General features: G+C 37.3%; 1 long non-coding RNA gene across 1 annotated transcript; it reads right to left on the bottom strand.

Annotated features, from left to right (window-relative positions):
- Nucleotides 1-6,623: 6,623 nt before the first annotated feature.
- Nucleotides 6,624-13,051, bottom strand: LOC106432110. The gene is made up of 3 exons (XR_001286347.2): nt 10,890-13,051; nt 10,729-10,797; nt 6,624-9,568 (listed from the first exon to the last, which is right to left on the bottom strand). It is a non-coding gene; the product is annotated as an uncharacterized LOC106432110 (long non-coding RNA).
- Between the last annotated feature and the right edge of the window lie 5,065 nt (nt 13,052-18,116).

Consider the following 18,116-nt stretch of genomic DNA (forward strand, 5'->3'; position numbering starts at 1 on the left):
TCAAGACAATGAAAAAGACTTCGATCATGATAAGGACGATCTTATGGATTATGAAAGTTCGAAGTGATTTCGACATTATAATCTGATTTCTATGTTTTGGTGTTTTTAAATTCTATGTTGTCTTTTATTTTAAACTTATTTTAAAGACCTATATAATAAAAATAAAATTTTCCTTATATATATGAAGTCTCTAAGTTGCATCCTTTTGAATCTTGTTTTAGAAATAAACGAGAACAAGGATGTACTCGTTGTGGACAGTGGCTCAAGCCACACGATTCTTAAAGATAAAAGATACTTCATAAATTTAACTCTTAAAAACGCCAACATCTCAACCATTGCGGGTATTGCCAGCCTCATAGAGGGGCACAACCAGACTAGTATCATGTTGCCTATGGGTACACATCTTGAGATATCAGATGCCTTGTATTCACCCAACTCTATGAGAAGTCTATTAAGCTTTACAGACATTCAAATGAATGGATTTCATATCGAAACCAAGGGCGAGGGAAACAAAGAATCTCTTCAAATCTTTGAACTCGTCCATGGCAATAAGAAAGTCTTAGAATGCATCCCCGCACTATCTACTGGTCTTTACCACACTAAAGTCAGTATGATCGAAGCTAATGTCATTTTTAATAAAGAGGCAATCGATAACTTCACTTTGTGGCACGACCGGCTGGGTCATCCCGGGTCGTCCATGATGCGTAAACTGATTATGAACTCGAACGGCCATTCCTTTAAAGAGAAACGAGTCATCCCTAAGCACCTATCTTGTGTTGCTTGTTCCCAAGGGAAACTCATTTCTAGGCCATCACCAGTTAAAGTCACTAAAGAGACTATAAACTTTCTGGAAAGAATTCAAGGAGACATCTGTGGACCAATACATCCACCTTGTGGAACGTTTAGATATTTCATGGTCCTCATAGATGCGTCCACTAGATGGTCGCATGTCTGTCTCCTGTCGACCAGGAACTTGTCCTTTGCCAGGTTGCTTGCTAAGATAATTTGATTACGAGCACACTTTCCAGATTTTCCATTAAAGACTATACGTCTTGATAATGCTGGTGAGTTCACTTCCCAAGCGTTTAATGACTACTGTATGTCCATGGGGGTAAGTGTGGAACACTCCGTGGCACATGTACACACACAAAACGGCTTGGCTGAGTCATTTATAAAATGCATACAGCTCATAGCTCGACCATTACTCATGAGGTCGAGACTTCCGGTCTCAGCGTGGGGACATCCGGTCCTTCATGCGGCCGAGCTTATACGCATCAGGCCATCAAGTGAACATAAGTATTCCCCATTACAATTACTTACGGGTCATGAGCCAGACGTATCCCATCTTAAGACATTCGGTTGTGCCGTTTATGTTCCTATATCTCCACCACAGAGAACAAAAATGGGACCTCAAAGGAGGATGGGGATATATGTCGGATTTGATTCCCCCACGATTTTAAAATATCTTGAGCCAACTACGTGTGATTTTTTTAAGGCCAGATATGCAGATTGTCATTTTAATGAATCCGAACATCCAACGTTAGGGGGAGATAGTAGCAAAATGATAAAAGAAATTTCATGGAATCAAACATCCATTTCTTGGCAAGATCCTCGAACTCAAATGTGTGATCTTGAAGTTCAAAAGATTATACATTTACAAAAGCTAGCTAATCAATTGCCAGATTCCTTTACTGACCCGAAAAGTGTGACCAAGTCATACATACCTGCTGCTAATGCACTAATAATAATTGATGTTCAAGAGGGACACAATCAAGTTGCTACAGAGTCTAGCCAGCGTGTGAAACGTGGTGGACCAATAGGTTCCAAAGATAAGAACCCTCGGAAAATAAAGAAAGGTGCAACTGAGGTTCATAAGACACCAGACACGGCCGCGGCCGATCAAGCCCGTGATGTGGCCGCGACCAACCCGGCTTTAGACATGGCCGGACCTGATGCCATTAAAGTGGCCGGCCCTGATGTGCCAAACAATGATTCTTGGGACGCCAAGATTCATGGTACTGATGGTGCAGATAATAATGAGATCTCAATGAATTATGTCTTGTCTGGGAAACAGTGGAACAGAAAACATGTCGACATGGATGATTTATTTGCTTATGAAGTAGTACTTGAACTTATGGATAATGAGGATCAAGAACCCACGTCTATATATGCATGTATGCAAAGATCAGATTGGCTTAAATGGAAAGAAACCATAAACGTGGAGTTAGAATCACTGAGAAAGAGAGGTGTGTTTGGTCCAATAATCCGAACACCTCATGATATCAAACCAGTGGGATACAAATGGGTCTTTGTGAGAAAGAGAAATGAGAAAGGAGAAGTCGTGAGGTATAAAGTCCGGCTTGTTACACAAGGATTCTCACAGAGACCTGGAATATATTATGAGCAGACATACTCCCCTGTGGTGGATGCAACGACCTTCAGATTTTTGATAAGTCTGGCCGTGAGAGAGGGTCTGAATTTGCGGTTAATGGATGTTGTAACCGCATACCCTTATGGTCCACTGGATAATGACATTTATATGAAAGTCCCAGAGGGTATTGAATTGAAAAACAAAGAGAATTCTCGAGACCAACATTGTATTAAGTTGGAAAAATCTCTTTATGGACTGAAACAATCCGAACGGATGTGGTACAATAGACTCAGTGAGTACCTAGTAAAAGAGGGATATAGAAATGACCCTATCAGTCCATGTATTTTCATAAAGAAATTCGAAAATCAAGGGTTTGTGATCATAGTTGTGTATGTTGATGATCTGAACATCCTTAGAACCTCTGGTGAGATTTTCCAAACGGTTGAATACCTTAAGAAAGAATTTGAGATGAAAGATCTCGGGAAAACAAAATTCTGTTTGGGATTACAGTTTGAGTACATAAGTGATGATATCCTTGTGCATCAGAAGGCATACACAGAGAAAGTACTCAAGAGGTTTAACATGGCCGATTGCCATCCTCTGACCAGTCCCATGGTCGTGAGATCACTCGGCCTAGACACTGACCCATTTCGTCCCAAGATGGACGATGAGGATGTCCTAGGTCCTGAAATGACATATCTCAGTGCCATAGGAGCTTTAATGTACTTGGCAACTCACACACAGCCTGATATAGCCTTTGCCGTGAATCTACTGTCCAGGTTCAGCTCATGTCCGACCCTTAGGCACTGGAACGAGATCAAACATGTTCTTTGTTACCTACAAGGAACGAAAGACTTGGGTCTGTTTTATACTAACCATAATAAGGATGGTTTAGTTGGCTTTGCTGATGCTGGATATTTATCATATCCACATCAAGCTCGATCACATACAGGATATGTCTTTACACATGGAGGTACGGCCATATCATGGCGTTCCATGAAACAGGCCATCGCGGCCACATCATCCAATCACTCGGAAATATTGGTCATTCATGAAGCCAGCCGCGAGGTCGTTTGGTTGAGGTCAACGACCCATCATATCCGATCAGATTGTGGGATGGTCGAGTGCAAAGAACCGACCATTATCTTCGAGGACAATGCGGCTTGCATTGCTCAGCTCAAAGATGGTTATATCAAAGGGGATAGGACAAAACATATTTTGCCTAAGTTCTTCTTTACCCACGATTTTCAAAAGACCGGAGAGGTCAAAGTGATCCAAGTACGGTCTAGTGATAACTCGGCCGATTTATTCACTAAAGCACTTCCGACCTGTACATTCAGGAAGCTCACGCATCAGATTGGGATGCGTCGGCTGAAAGACCTCCACTGAGGTTCTCATCGGGTGGAGTAGTACGTGTTGTACTCTTTTTCCTTCATCATGTTTTTGTCCCACTGGGTTTTTCATGATAAGGTTTTAATGAGGCAACATTAAGTGTATTACAATCCCTGTATGGTTATGGCATCCAAGGGGGAGTGTTATAAATCAATTGATGGATGTCCATAACCGGCCTGATCATAAACCGGCCCATCCGCAGGAGAGAGAGAGAGGAGAGAGAGGAGAGAGAGAGGCGGTCACATTTATATGTTTCCTTTTCCTTGTATGATTAGGATTTCCTTTCTTTGTAATCTCTCCATATTATGTATTAGTAGTCTTTCCTAAATCCTAGTTGGTTTAGATTTTGGATACTTTCCTTTTTACTTATCTTGTAATCCCCTATATAAAGGGAACACTTATTCATTAATGAAATACAAAAAACATTCAGCTCTAAATCTATTGTTTCACAACACAAGAGTCTTTTTGCTCAATATTCATATGAGACCTGACAATTAAGAATATAACCATTAAACAGTATATAGCGATGGATGGGACAATTTAACTAACAAATTTCCGTTTCTCTCCTTATGAGTATCATATAAGAAGATAAAACCCATGTGTTCTATTCCATTGCATCAAAACCTATGGTATAGATATAGTCTATCAAAAGCTCTATTATAACAACACACCGTGGAGAGAGAGAGAGAGAGAGAGAGAGAGAGAGAGAGAGAGAGAGAACTTATTACGAGATTGGGTTTCATCTGTTAAGTAACTATACTATAAATGATTACCACATAGTATAGAATACTCGATACAATCACTGGACGTGTTATGCATAACCTTTTTTAACGCTTGATATATTATGCTATTACAAACTCTGAGAAATATTACAAATGATTCTACAACCGATAATTCTACATGTCTTATGAGGATTCACGCCTGACTGCATTACTTGAGCCGCCCTACCAGATCCATGTTTGATGGTACTCCTTGCGCCATACTGCAGATCTCTTCTAAGCCGTTTCTCCATTAATTCGCATAATTTTGTCTTCTCCGAGAATTGAAACTCAGACTTCCTGGTGTAGAAGTATTAATAAATCATTGGCCAGACCTCCTGACTGCAACACATCGTGACGTGTTATGCATAACTAACATACTGTAATATACTATATCGATTAAAAAATAGTATAGACAACTTGATACATAGAAACATCACAATGTAAATCGTTTATAAATTAAGAAAGAGTGACAGTGATGCCTTAGCCGCGACAAAGGGGTGGAGGGGAGGGCACCTTGAAAGAGGGGAGGGGGAGGGGGAGGAAATATTAAAAGATCGTTTATATTCTATTTTTATCAAGTAGAATAGCACAACGCAACGTGTACTGTTTATCTTCTCCAATAGTTATGTGCATTCTCTGTTTCTTAATCTACACGTATCAAAAGTAACAAAATTGTAAAACGAATCAAATATATGAAGAAAAAACATCAAACAATCAGTTGTTGTGTCTGATGATTATACAGCGTGCGAAATCAGGATCTTATGTTCTTCAATCTAACTGGATTAATTTGATTTGTTCGTTTTGATTGCAAAGTTCGTCGCGAACATTAACGGTTTTGTGAATTTTGTGTGATGAAAAGGAAAAAAAAAAGAGAAATAAAAGATAGAAAGAAGAAGCGCGTGTCTTAGTTGGTAAGAGGTGAAGATAATTTTGTATATATTGTAGATAATATATTGAATATCATAGCACATGTCTTATTATAGTTATGTACTTAATTTTTCTTTTGCTATAGTCATGTCCTTTAATTTCTCTAATTATCAATGGGTAATTTGTTTCTGAACTCGAATTTATATTGGTTCTTGGGTATTGTTTTGCTTTGTTGAACTGATTAAACTGTAGCAATTATAAAACTAAATACTGTTGTGCTTACAACTATATTGTGTAAAAAGGATTAATGATAGAAGAAATTTCTATAAGTTTCATTGTTACTTCTTTCCCACAAACAAGGTTGCAAGATTACAAATTGTATGACTGAACTAAACCGTGAATCTTAAACATATCTAGATTGGATGGATAAAAATTGGAATAGTTATAATTTGTTAGCAAAAGTTAATTTTTATCAATTACTTTTTGTCATTTAAATCATACTAATAATTTTTTTATATATTCATTTTCTTAAAAATCATAATTCATGGTGATAAATATTTAGTCAAAAGATTAATTTTATGTTTAAAGTCAAAATATTCATTTTATAATTTATTTTTATTTGGTTTGTATTTAAATTTTATTTGATAATTATTTCTATTTAAAATTAATAAATATCTTAATTTTATTTGTAAAATTTATTAATATAATTAACAAATATTTAGATTAGTTTTGTTTTTATTCTATGATTAAACTCAACTGAATCCAGTCAAACTGATTAAATCCGGTCGAACCATATGGACCAACCATCCAACAAATTTGGAATTAGTTACTGGTCCGGTTTTTAACCAAATTGTCTTGACCTAATGGGAAACAAATTTCAGCTGAAAGTTTCGCAATGAATTTGATTTTTATTTGCCATCTAACCGTGTCATTTAGATACATTAGTTGTGTACCTGGATGCAAGGTTTTATAACTTTTTTTTATCGTATAAAATCTTTGGTATCACACAGTCATAAGAAAACATTGATCCTAAAAAACAGTCACGATCAAATGTTTTGTTATCTATGTGATTCTTGTTTTCACAATTTACCTTAAATGTCTACGATCATAATTCCCACATATATATGTATTTATGTAGGACATGTTCTTGTCATCTCTTGCGAAAAGGATTTCTCTTTGTCATGTGCTTTGCTGGTCACTACTTTTACTTCTTTACAAAATGTGTTCTTTTCTGTTTATATAAATTAAAGAGACTTTTTTTTTTGAACTAAAAATTAAAGAGACTATTTTACAAAAGAAAAAAACATCATGATTCCTTTAGGTGAACAACTAGAAAGAACGAGGAGTTTTAATTGCATTAGTTTAGTCCAAAACATAAAAACATTCGGTTCTGAGACACTGTATTATTGACCAGTTCTTGGTAAAAAAAAAAGTTTAAAAACACGCAAGCGAACTCTTCTAGTTAGGTATTTACTTGATTAGGTATAACTTGAAAATATAAATCATCACACACTTTCGGACTTGTTATTTTAACTACAAGACTATCTTTTTCCAACAACTAAATTGCAATAAAAATAGGTAGTTTACAAAACCAACCAAGCTATATATATATATCCAATTTGGTATACGGACAAAATGTCTATATCTATGTCTATTTGCATTCGTTCGATATATTATTATTTTTTACTAAACATTTGTTCGATATTTTTTTCTATTATTTTACGAAGCATGGATTGGGCATCGATAGTAGCTATATGTGTGTTTCTAACCGTTTCCCGTTCCGAATATTCGGTTTGTACTTATTGCTTTGTTTGCTATGCTAAGAGCATGTACATCAATGAACCCCCAATTGAAGTTCATATGTATTTTTTTATGTATTTAATTGTGGGTCCGTGAACAGTGTTGAACCCGGCTCAATTGTGCTTTTCCATCAATGAACCTCAAATCCGGGTTCATAAGAATAAAATAATATTTAAAAAAAAAAAAAAAAATTTTCATTTAAAAAATAATAATTTTTCATTTAAAAAAAAATTATTTTTTTAAAAGAAACTTACTAAATATTTTACATTATTTATGAAAAGTTTTTATTCAATACATTGAAAAATCATGAACATACAAAGATTATTTATCACGATTACCAAATTTTTCCCAAACATTTTCAACTAAATCAGCTTTCAAACGCTCATGTACGCCTGGATCCCGAATTTGATTGCGAATGTTAAGAATATCGACATTCACACTTTCTCTCGTTTTCACCTTGGCACTTCGGCTAGATTCTCCTGACTCGAACTCAGATGTATCAACTAGAGTGTATCCATGTCGTTCGTCCTCTACTATCATATTGTGCAATATGACACATGTTCTCATTATCTTTCCTATCTTTTCCTTGTCCCATTTTAGAGCAGGGTTTTTTACAATTGCAAACCTCGATTGCAAGACTCCAAATGCCCGTTCGACATCTTTTCTGACGGATTCTTGCTTTTCTGCAAATTTCTGGGCTTTAAGACCTTGAGGAAGCGGGATGGATTGGATAAATGTTGCCCAATTAGGATAAATTCCGTCGGTAAGATAGTAGGTCATACGATAAGTGTGGTTGTTGACCTTGAACTTCACTTTAGGTGCTCGACCTTGTAAAATGTCATCAAAAACTGGTGACCGATCAAGAACATTGATATCGTTTAGGGTACCTGGTAATCCGAAAAATGAGTGCCATAACTAAAGATCTTGTGATGCCACAGCTTCTAAGACAATCGTCGGCTTTCCTGAACCACGTGTGAACTGACCTTTCCAAGCCGTAGGGCAGTTTTTCCACTCCCAATGCATACAATCGATGCTGCCTATCATCCCCGGAAACCCGCGTGCCTCTCCAACGTCAAGTAGTCTTTGAAGATCTTCTGTTGTAGGTCTTTTTAGATACTCATCTCCAAACAATTGTATTATCGCTTCCGCAAAATTCTCCAAACATAAAATTGCAGTACTTGCCGCAAGTCGGAGATATTCGTCATTGACATCTCCCGCTTGACCGTATGCCAACGATCGTATGGCTGAACTGCATTTTTGAAGTGTAGAGAGGCCGTTCCTTCCATGACCATTTCTTCGTTGCTGAAAGTATGGAATTTTATTACCTAGGCGTTCGACAATGCGAAGGAACAAAGACTTGTTCATTCGAAAACGCCGCCTAAACATGTCGTGTGTGTATGTAGGATTTTCACTGAAGTAATCCTGCCATAGTTGATTGTGTCCTTGTTCCCGATCTCTTTCGATGTATGCTCGTCTCTTCGGCTCTTTGGTTAGAACAGAGTCGATGAAATCATCGATTTGTTGGTCCACCATTTCTTCAAAAACTTCATATACTTCATCATTTGAGGAGCTTGACATTCTTCCTTTTTTCAAAAAAAATAAAAATTATCAATTTTATTCTCTACTCCAAAATATAACAAATTATCAATTTTATTCTCTAGTCCAAAATATAACAAATTAAAAATTTATAATTTATGAATTTTATCAATTTTAAAGTAACATTGCCTAAGTTGGATATTAGCCATGTATTGGACCATCAATATGATTGATCATCATTATAATTTGGATTCACAATCTAGTATTGTTCCACTTCTGATCATGTAGATCCCGTTTAACCTAAGTATTATAATGTAATGAAGAGCTTACGTTGGTTGTGTTGTTCTCGGTTGGGTGAGGCAGTAGAAGCGTAGTTGTCCTCTTCGTTTGTAGTTGATCAAGTGTTTCAGAAAGACATCAAGGAAGAGAAGTAGTTGATCAAGTGTTTCAGAAGTTGTGTTCTTGAAATTTTGAAATTCAAAGACAGAGACAGAAAGAGAAGTAGTTGAGTTCTGATTTAGAAACATACATCAAGAGCATATTTATATATGCTTCTTTGTTACATGACCCTTTGTTACATGACCCGTGACTTAAATAAACTAGTGTCGAAACATAGTACAACCCGTGAAACAAAAGGACATAGTAGCAGTGTGAGAGAGACTCCACTGCATCCGTTCATCATAAAGCAACATCAGTGTAGAAACTAACAAAATACTACACTGATCCCGTACAAATAAAGCAACAACAGACTTATTAAACCAGCAACAGACATAGCAACCCGTGATCCAGACATAGCAACCAGTGATCCAGCAACAGACATAGCAACCCGTGACATAGCAACCTGCAAAAGAAAAAGGCAACCTCAAAGTTAATAACTAAACATATTGAGTTCAACAAAAGAAAAAACAGAGATTCCATCAAGCAAGTTAACCAATTCAATCAAGGAGTTCAGAAATGAGTTTGTTTTTGAGGGTGATTTCGTTAGGAGATAGATCAGTTTCTTTTTTGGCAAGGAGACGATCTAGGAGTTTCTGCTGAGAAATTTTCTTTCTCTCAGCCAAGATACTCTCAATTTGATCGAAAGCAGCTTCATGACCGTGCCTCTTGCGTTTGGCTGCTTTGGAAGCCTTAACACCAGGCGGTCTAACCTCGTCCTCAGGTATCACCTCCTCAGCTTCCTTCCTTTTCTCCTTGGCGCCATCTCTTGACTTAAAAACTGACTTCCACTTCTGATCATGTCTCAGTTCCCTCCAACAGTGTTCCATGGTGAACTTCGCTTGATAATCATTGAAGAAGATCTCATGAGCAGCCTTCATGCAATCATCCTCATTTTGACCACTTGATTGGTGCTTCATTGCCGCTTCATAACTTCCCACAAACTTGCAGACCTGCTCGTTCACCCTTCCCCACCTCTGCTTACACTGACTCCATTTTCTAGGAACGCAGCCAGTGCGCAGAGGGCTACAATTAACATACGCCTCAATTCTCTTCCAAAAGGAAGTAACCTTCTGCTCGTTACTGACAATAGGGTCCTTGCTCGTGTTCAGCCAACCACTGATGAGCACAAGGTCCTCTTTTGTTGACCACTTTCTCTTTGAAACCGGTTTCACTAACCCGGGAGAGTTCGCTACAGCCTCAGCATACTCGCATTCCATTGCTGGACTGCTCTATTTAAACTAGTTTTAGCTTAGATAATGGGGTTTTGGTTCTCTATTTAAACTAGTTTTAGCTTAGATAGAAGTGAAAAATTAAACTCTACCTGCCAAACATTGAATATAAAAGCTAATAGCGCAAGCAGCTACTTCACAGAGAGAAGTAATGACACATCAAATCGACTACTTAATACAATCAACTACTTCAAACATTAAGAGCAAGCTACCAACCAACACAGCTTTAATTCGACTGTACTTTTCGCTCTAGGACTAGTTTAGATAATTAATACAATCAGAGGAACCAAACAAGATAATACATCACAGCATAAGATGGGTTTTAAACATTTACCTCTGATTTTCAGTCGAAGCACACCTTCTCCAGGGTACCGACCTGGACAGTGAGGCTTCTTACCTGTTCCTGGACATGGAAACAACAATAATACAGTGTTAGTTACTCATTAAGGACTTACATACAAGGCTACTTCTAAAATAAGAGGGAAATAGACTTACCTGCAGGGTCTGAATCTGGAACTTGAGATTCCACACCCCCTTGATCTCCTCCTCAGCATCCTCCAGACGCTTCCTCAGCCTTTCGATCTCCTCCTGGACACCAACCACCCAAGGATGACTATAATGCAACCCATCATCCTTGTTGACAACAAAAAACAAATATTATAGACAGTTCCTGTTATTTTTATTTTAAGAACATAATTAAGAAAATAAAACTTACTTCATAGTTGATGCACGTATAGTAGCGCTTTCCAGGATGACTGTCGTAGTCTTCCTTCCCCCGGACCTTGTCAATGATTTTCCCACCGCAAGCACACCTTCTTGGAATCCCGTACTGTGAATCCTGGACGAACCATAACATGTTGCAGTAGTCCCTTTGTTTCTTTGAATGTCTTATTTCTTCTGCGGGATCCATCTGCACCAGAAAGAAGAAATGATTAGAACATACTAACTACAAATAATATGATTAAACGAACCGGTAAGAGAAACAAAGAACATAACCCAAACAATGAAACACAACCCAATATGATTAAACTAAGTAAGAGAAACAGTTAAGTAAGAGAAACACTAGTCTCTAATTGATTTCAAATCTACTCGGAAACACAACCCAATCTTTAACGAACCCAAACAAAGAACCCAAACAAATAAACCCCCAATTCGATTTCAGATCGACTCTATTCAACCATAAATAAAAAAACCCTCTAATCGATTTCAAATCTCAGACTCGATCGAACCCTAACAAAGAAATCTCAGACTCGATGGAACCCTAACAAATAAACCCTCGATTTCAAATCTCAGACTCGATGGAACCCTAACAAACAGATCGATTAACTACAAACCTCGTAATCGATCTCTCCTCCAGACTCTATTGGAGGAGAAACCCCCAATTCAACTTCAGATCGAATCGATGAAACCCGTATAAACAAACCCTAACAACGTTAATCTACTCGAAAACGGACCTGAGATCGATCAAGAGACACTACCTCCTCGATTTTATGGAAAAAAGACCTCTCGATCGCCCTAGCTACAAGAATCGCCTCTCGAGTCGCAAACCCTAGCTATTTGGGAGAGAAGAGGAAATGAGGAGAATAACGCGAAACACCTCCTTTCCGCGTCGTCATCACGACTCCGTCCAGCCAATCTGGTGCCTCCACGTGTGTTGAACTCGTCTCACACAAGTTCACGAGAGCGGCCCGGTTCACTTAATATTACCCATTTTCCTTTTTCTTTTCAAATTAAAAACCTGTGAACCCAGGCCCATGACCCTCTTATGATACCTCAATGTACATGCTCTAACAGCATCTCCAACCCAACCTCAAATCCTTAAATTTTGAGGTTTTGGATCATTCCAACCTAACTTCAAATCTTCAAATTTTGAGGTTGTGAATAGTGAAATCTCAAATTTGAGATTTTACTATTCACAATCTCAAAACTATCTTGTATTTTCTTTTTGGTCCTTATAGTTATTTTTTCATAAATACATATACTAAACTTAATTTAGAATAACTTAAGTACACCAAAATAAAATAAAATAAGATAAATATTACATAACATTAAAATAAAGTTCATGCAATATAAAAATACATAAAATAAAATTCACACAAAATAAAAATACATAAAATAAAATTCACACAAAATAAAATTACATTAAACAAGCTTAGCACAAATTAAAGCAAATTACATGAACATTTAAATATTACATATTACTAATTGTAAAATTCATTGGTTAACCGGACCCTGAACCTCCAAGATAATCAAAATATGGTTGATAAATATTTGGATCAAATGAAGGTTGTTGTTGCTCTTGAGTTCTTTTTTGCATGATTCTCTCTTTTTCCATTCGCATATACTAATGTGTATGATCATCGACAGAATCTAAATTTGTTAGTAATATCTTATCATCTCGTTCTCGATGCTGTTAAACAACATGACAACTACTTCACTCAACGACGTGATGCTTTAGGAAGATTGGGCTTATCAACCTTGCAAAAAGTAACAGCTGCCATTCGGATCTTGGCATATGGAATGCCTGCTGATGCCACCGATGAATACATCAAAATAGGAGAGTCTACGGCAATCGAATGCATGAAGCGCTTTTGTCGCGCAATTGTCGAAATTTTCTTGAAGTGGTATCTCAGGTCACCAACAGCAGAGGACGTTGCAAGGCTTCTCCATATCGGCCAACAACGGGGATTTCCCGGAATGTTGGGTAGTCTTGATTGTATGCATTGGAAGTGGAAAAATTGTCCAACTGCTTGGGCTGGACAATTTGAAGGTCGCAGCGGAGCGCCCACAATCATTCTTGAAGCAGTTGCAGATTATGATCTGTGGATATGGCATGCCTACTTTGGCATGCCGGAAAGCAACAATGATATTAACGTTTTGAAGCCATCAAATTTATTTTCAAAGCTTGCTCAAGGTACGGCTCCTCCTGCCAATTACATTATTCAGGGAAATGAGTATAATATGGGTTATTATTTAGCCGATGATATTTATCCAAAATGGTCAACTATTTTTCAAACTATAAGCGATCCCCAAGGTCCGAAGAAAAAAATTGTTTGCAGCAAAACAAGAAGCATGTCGAAAAGATGTCGAACATGCCTTTGGAGTACTACAATCTAAGTTTACTATCATAGTAGGATATGCACGTTACTGGAAGAAAGAAGGCATGCATGATATAATGACAGCGTGTATCATAATGCATAACATGATTATCGAGGATGAACGTGATATCAGCGCACCAATTAAAGATGCAAGATCAGCGCCTGAGGTAACGGTTGAAATAGCAGTAAATGAACATATCCCATTTCAACAATTTCTAGCTCGCAATCTACAAATTAAAAATAAGGAGGCTCATTTATCACTTTGGAATGCGTTGATCGAGCACATATGGGAGTATTACGGGAATAATGCTTGAGAATTTGGTATTTTATATGTAATTTTCTAAAATTTGTGTGTATGTGTCTTGTTTTATTATATATGAAATTTATATCATCTTTTGTTATATAATATTGTAATATTGTGTGTTGTATAATATATTAAATGTATATTTTATATGTATTTGTGAAGTTTTTATTATTATTAGTAACTTTTGTTAATGTCAAGGACTATAATGCAAATAGATAAACTTTTAAGGATTTTTTTTGAGGATTCATGGTTGGATTCATGGTTGGAGTAACCACCCCTCAAATCCTCATTTTGAGGTTTTGCTCCCCTTAAAATGAGGTCTTGGGTTGGAGATGCTCTAATACTCCTTGAATCTTTGTCTCCTTGCTCATGTAAACACATAAGTCTTTAATGCTTAACTAGATTTTGATCCGCATTCCAAGCGCATATTTGTTTTTGTAATTAAATATTCCATCTGTTTCTAAAAGATCCATATTCTAGAGAAAATTATTGTTTCAAAAGGATATATCAATTAATATAAATAAGAGAATTATCGTCTGTGAGAATGCCACGTCAGAGAATGCCACGTCACTAATTGGAGGTTTCCCGAACTGACACGTGTCCTGTTTTTTTTTTAAATTGGGTCTTATTTTTAGGCTTCAACGAGATTAATCTTTGTTTTTTTTTCTCGTTTGTTATGTTCATGGGCTTAAACTTTTGGGCTTATAAAATATTATGTTCACCGGCTTCACTTTTGGGTTTAAAAATTCAACGCATAAAGTCATGACATTTTCACTGTCTCCTTTAAAAAATCAACCTCGAGCTCAAAATAGGTCACACTACAATAGAGGTTCTTGAACTGAACCTCCGTATCGATCTCCGCTCCTGTCGTTTCGTCTGCAATTAATCTCCTCTGATTCGTTACTGGATGAAGTGCTCCATAGCATTAACAGCCTTCTTAACTCCTTGAATCCACACAAACCACGATATTCCATGAACATCATCCTCACCATCTTACTAACCTTACAATGAAAGGTGCATCTATTGTCCTCTGGGTATCTATGGGCCCGCAACAAGTCGTTCCGTATCGGCACTTGAACCCAGTCAACCCGACCAATTTCCTGCACGTCGTGCAATGATTCGGCCGTTTATGCGGCTGTTCGGTTGTCTGAGTCATCGTCTTCGGCACGTTCTTCGCCTTATCTCAGTTCAGCTGATGGGTTTCAAACGAGAGGTTATATCATCAGAGAAGAAACAGGAAACGATCTCTGGCGACGGAGGGGAAATGGAGGAGAGAAAAGATTTGACTGTGGATTTCATGAAAGTTTGTTGTTTGAGGCAGAGATTCGATCTGTAGCAGTTGGAGCGAAGATTCATGGTGGCGGAGCTGCCGAGGAAGCCGCAGTTGTTAGGACAGAGACAATGGCCTTCCTGCGTTTGACATCGACGCTCTTCCGCCATAGATCTTGAGAGAAAGTTCAAGACTTTGAATCAAAAATTTGGAAAAAGACATTTGATTTAAAGAATCAACGAATCAGCAGAATTTTAAAAGAAAGACATTATACGAACCAGACAGAGATGAAAAGACATTATACGACTCCCTTATCAGAAACATGATCTCATCCCTTCGAGATCAAAATAAGGTCTTCACATCTAAAACCATGCAACTCTGGTTTTCATTCGGTGACGACCATTGTCGATTGATCACCTTCTATTGGGATTCTTCAAACTAAGCAAAGAGGCTCCTACTCTTGGGCTTTCTATTCGGCTTCTTCTCTTCGCTTTATTTATTGGGGATTTCTTATCTCAAATTTGGCCCGTATTACCTCTTCGGATTTCCTATTTCAGTTATGACTTAAGATTTTGAGCATGGGATTGTCTAGAGCTTATAATATTTTGTAATCTCTTGCTACTTTTATATTAATGTACCAAACTTTTAGGAAAAAAAAGGAAGTTAAATATAAAGCGAGAACAGAGAAAAGATGAGAGAAATAAGGAGTGGAAAGGGATGAGAAGAAGAGGAGGTCTTGAAAATGGATCTTAAAAATGTATACAATCGTTAAGTAGTTTAAGTGGGAGTTAAAATGTCTTTCGTGGAAGATATTTAAAAAAAAGGGAGTAAAAGAAAAGAAATAGTAAAAGGAAGTGGGTCCCCTATCGTCTTGTGGCTGATTCTGGTTGGGCGTGCATCTCCGGATCTGTCTACCCCTCGCGAGGAGAGACGGCTCTGACGACGTATCGACCTTCTCTGGAGTCAGCACACGGTGGAATGGAACAAGTTTTGTTGAAGGAGTCGGCTTTTCTGGGTTGGTGAGCAGATCGCGTTTCAAGTTTCAGATCTATCACTGTTGGTCTTGGTGCTCGAGGTTGGGAGATGATGGAATGCCTCTCCGTCACGACTTGCGCTGGTTCGTGGGTTCTTTTGGCGGTGGTATTGGGTTTTTATTGGGTGGATTCGTGGTCTTCTGCGGCGTCGTGGAGGCTCAACCCATCTCCGGTGAAGCGGTGAAGCAAAGTTAGCTCCGGTTGTTCTCTCGGAGGCGTGTCGCGAGCTGCGGTATGCAGTCGGTAGTGGTACTCAGCTTGGTCTCGATTCATGAGGCTCTCCTTTAGCTCGGATTCCAGTCGTCTATGGCTGGTTGATGTGTTCCTAGCTTTTAATCTCTGTATCTCGTCTTCGCCTTTGGACCTCTTGGGATGTGGTGACGGTCATTTCTCCGGAGGTTTGGTCTCTTTGCTTCAGATTGGCTTCTTCTGTTGACACCAGAGGACGTATTTAGCATGTTACAGGCATCCGCTCTTTGGTTCTCAAAGACGGCAGTTGGTGTTGCGAGTATTGGTTGTTTCCTTGCTTGCATCAGTGTCCCGGTTGGTCATAGACATATCCCAGTGCTAATGTGGGTTGCTTGATCCTGTTAGTAGTGTCTTTGGCTGATTCTGTGCAGGTTAACAAGACTCTCCTAGGCGATGTGTGGCTTTAAGACCAGGCCCGAATTTGGCGTCAAAGGCGAGTTTGCAGTGGGTTTTGGTAGCTCTCCTTAGGTATGGCTGTCCTCGACCTTTCTCTCCTTTGACTGTCTCGTGCTTAAACGACAAGGAAGAATACAAACTTGGCAAGATCACCGATTACCAGCTGCTTCAGGCGACGTCTTGGGGACTCCGGCATCCGCGAGGTAAAACCCACCTCCCCGGGATTACCGTCAATTGAAGAGAACGGTCATTGGTAGTCTAGTGATTATTAAGCTCTCTAGCAGAACGCGCCGGATAGGTGGTGGTGCGAAACTAGAATTGTAAATATATTGATCTAGATCATTTTGTTCGAGTTATGTTTGTATTCGACTTTGATGCCCTTTCGGGATTGATTAATATAATATAATATTAAAAAAAAAAAGTGGGTCCACCAAATAATCGTCGCCATTTGATTCCACGACATGAAAACCAAACATTTAAAACTAGATCTCGACCCGCGCAACCGCACAAGTTTTTGTTTTCAATTCTAAATTAGTATATATTATAATATATATGTGTCTATCAATTTTTAAAATATAATAAGTTTACGGTATATTTTTTTCATTGAATAGATTGTTTCAAACTTTCACATGTATTTGTATCTTCTTCTATATATATATTTTTGGATTAATATTTCATTATTAAAATAGTAACTATATACATAAAGATTAGTAAAATATTGTTTTATTGTCATATTCAAAAATATTGTAACATTTCAAAAATTTAGAATTTCTTTAAAAAATTAAATTTTTCGCTTCACAGATTTATATTATCGAGTAAATAATTAAACATTTAGTTTTTGTTTAATTTTTAAAATAAACCTTATAGTTTAAAATTTGTTTTCATTGGTTTAAGGTAGTAAAGATTAATCATTGTTAGATAATATGATTTTTGTTATTTAAAAAAGACTCTTCATAATTTTAAAATTTAACTTCGACAAATATTTAAATAATTAACATATGGGGGTATAGTATTACAACATTAAATTATATCTATTTAATTTATATTATCTATAAATCCAATGTATCATCTATTGTTTAAATCCAATTATTGATAGTCCAATAAAAATTTGTGGCAGACCCAAAATTCAAATGATAAGATTAGAGATTAAATGTAACATGACTTTTTAGGAATAGATCCATTAGGTCAATTTTAAAAAAAAATCATACATGAATCAAGGTTGTGACTTCTGTTTTAATATAAGATTTCAAGAACTGTTTTTTTTTTTTTGTCAGGCAACCATTATTAAAAGCCAAAAATTTTGACAAACCTTTTTAAATAGAAAACGAGGTCTACACCCACAACAATTAAACATTGATCGTTACGAGAATA

This window comes from Brassica napus, chromosome C6, assembly GCF_020379485.1.
Source record: "Brassica napus cultivar Da-Ae chromosome C6, Da-Ae, whole genome shotgun sequence".
In the NCBI taxonomy this organism is placed as follows: domain Eukaryota; kingdom Viridiplantae; phylum Streptophyta; class Magnoliopsida; order Brassicales; family Brassicaceae; genus Brassica; species Brassica napus.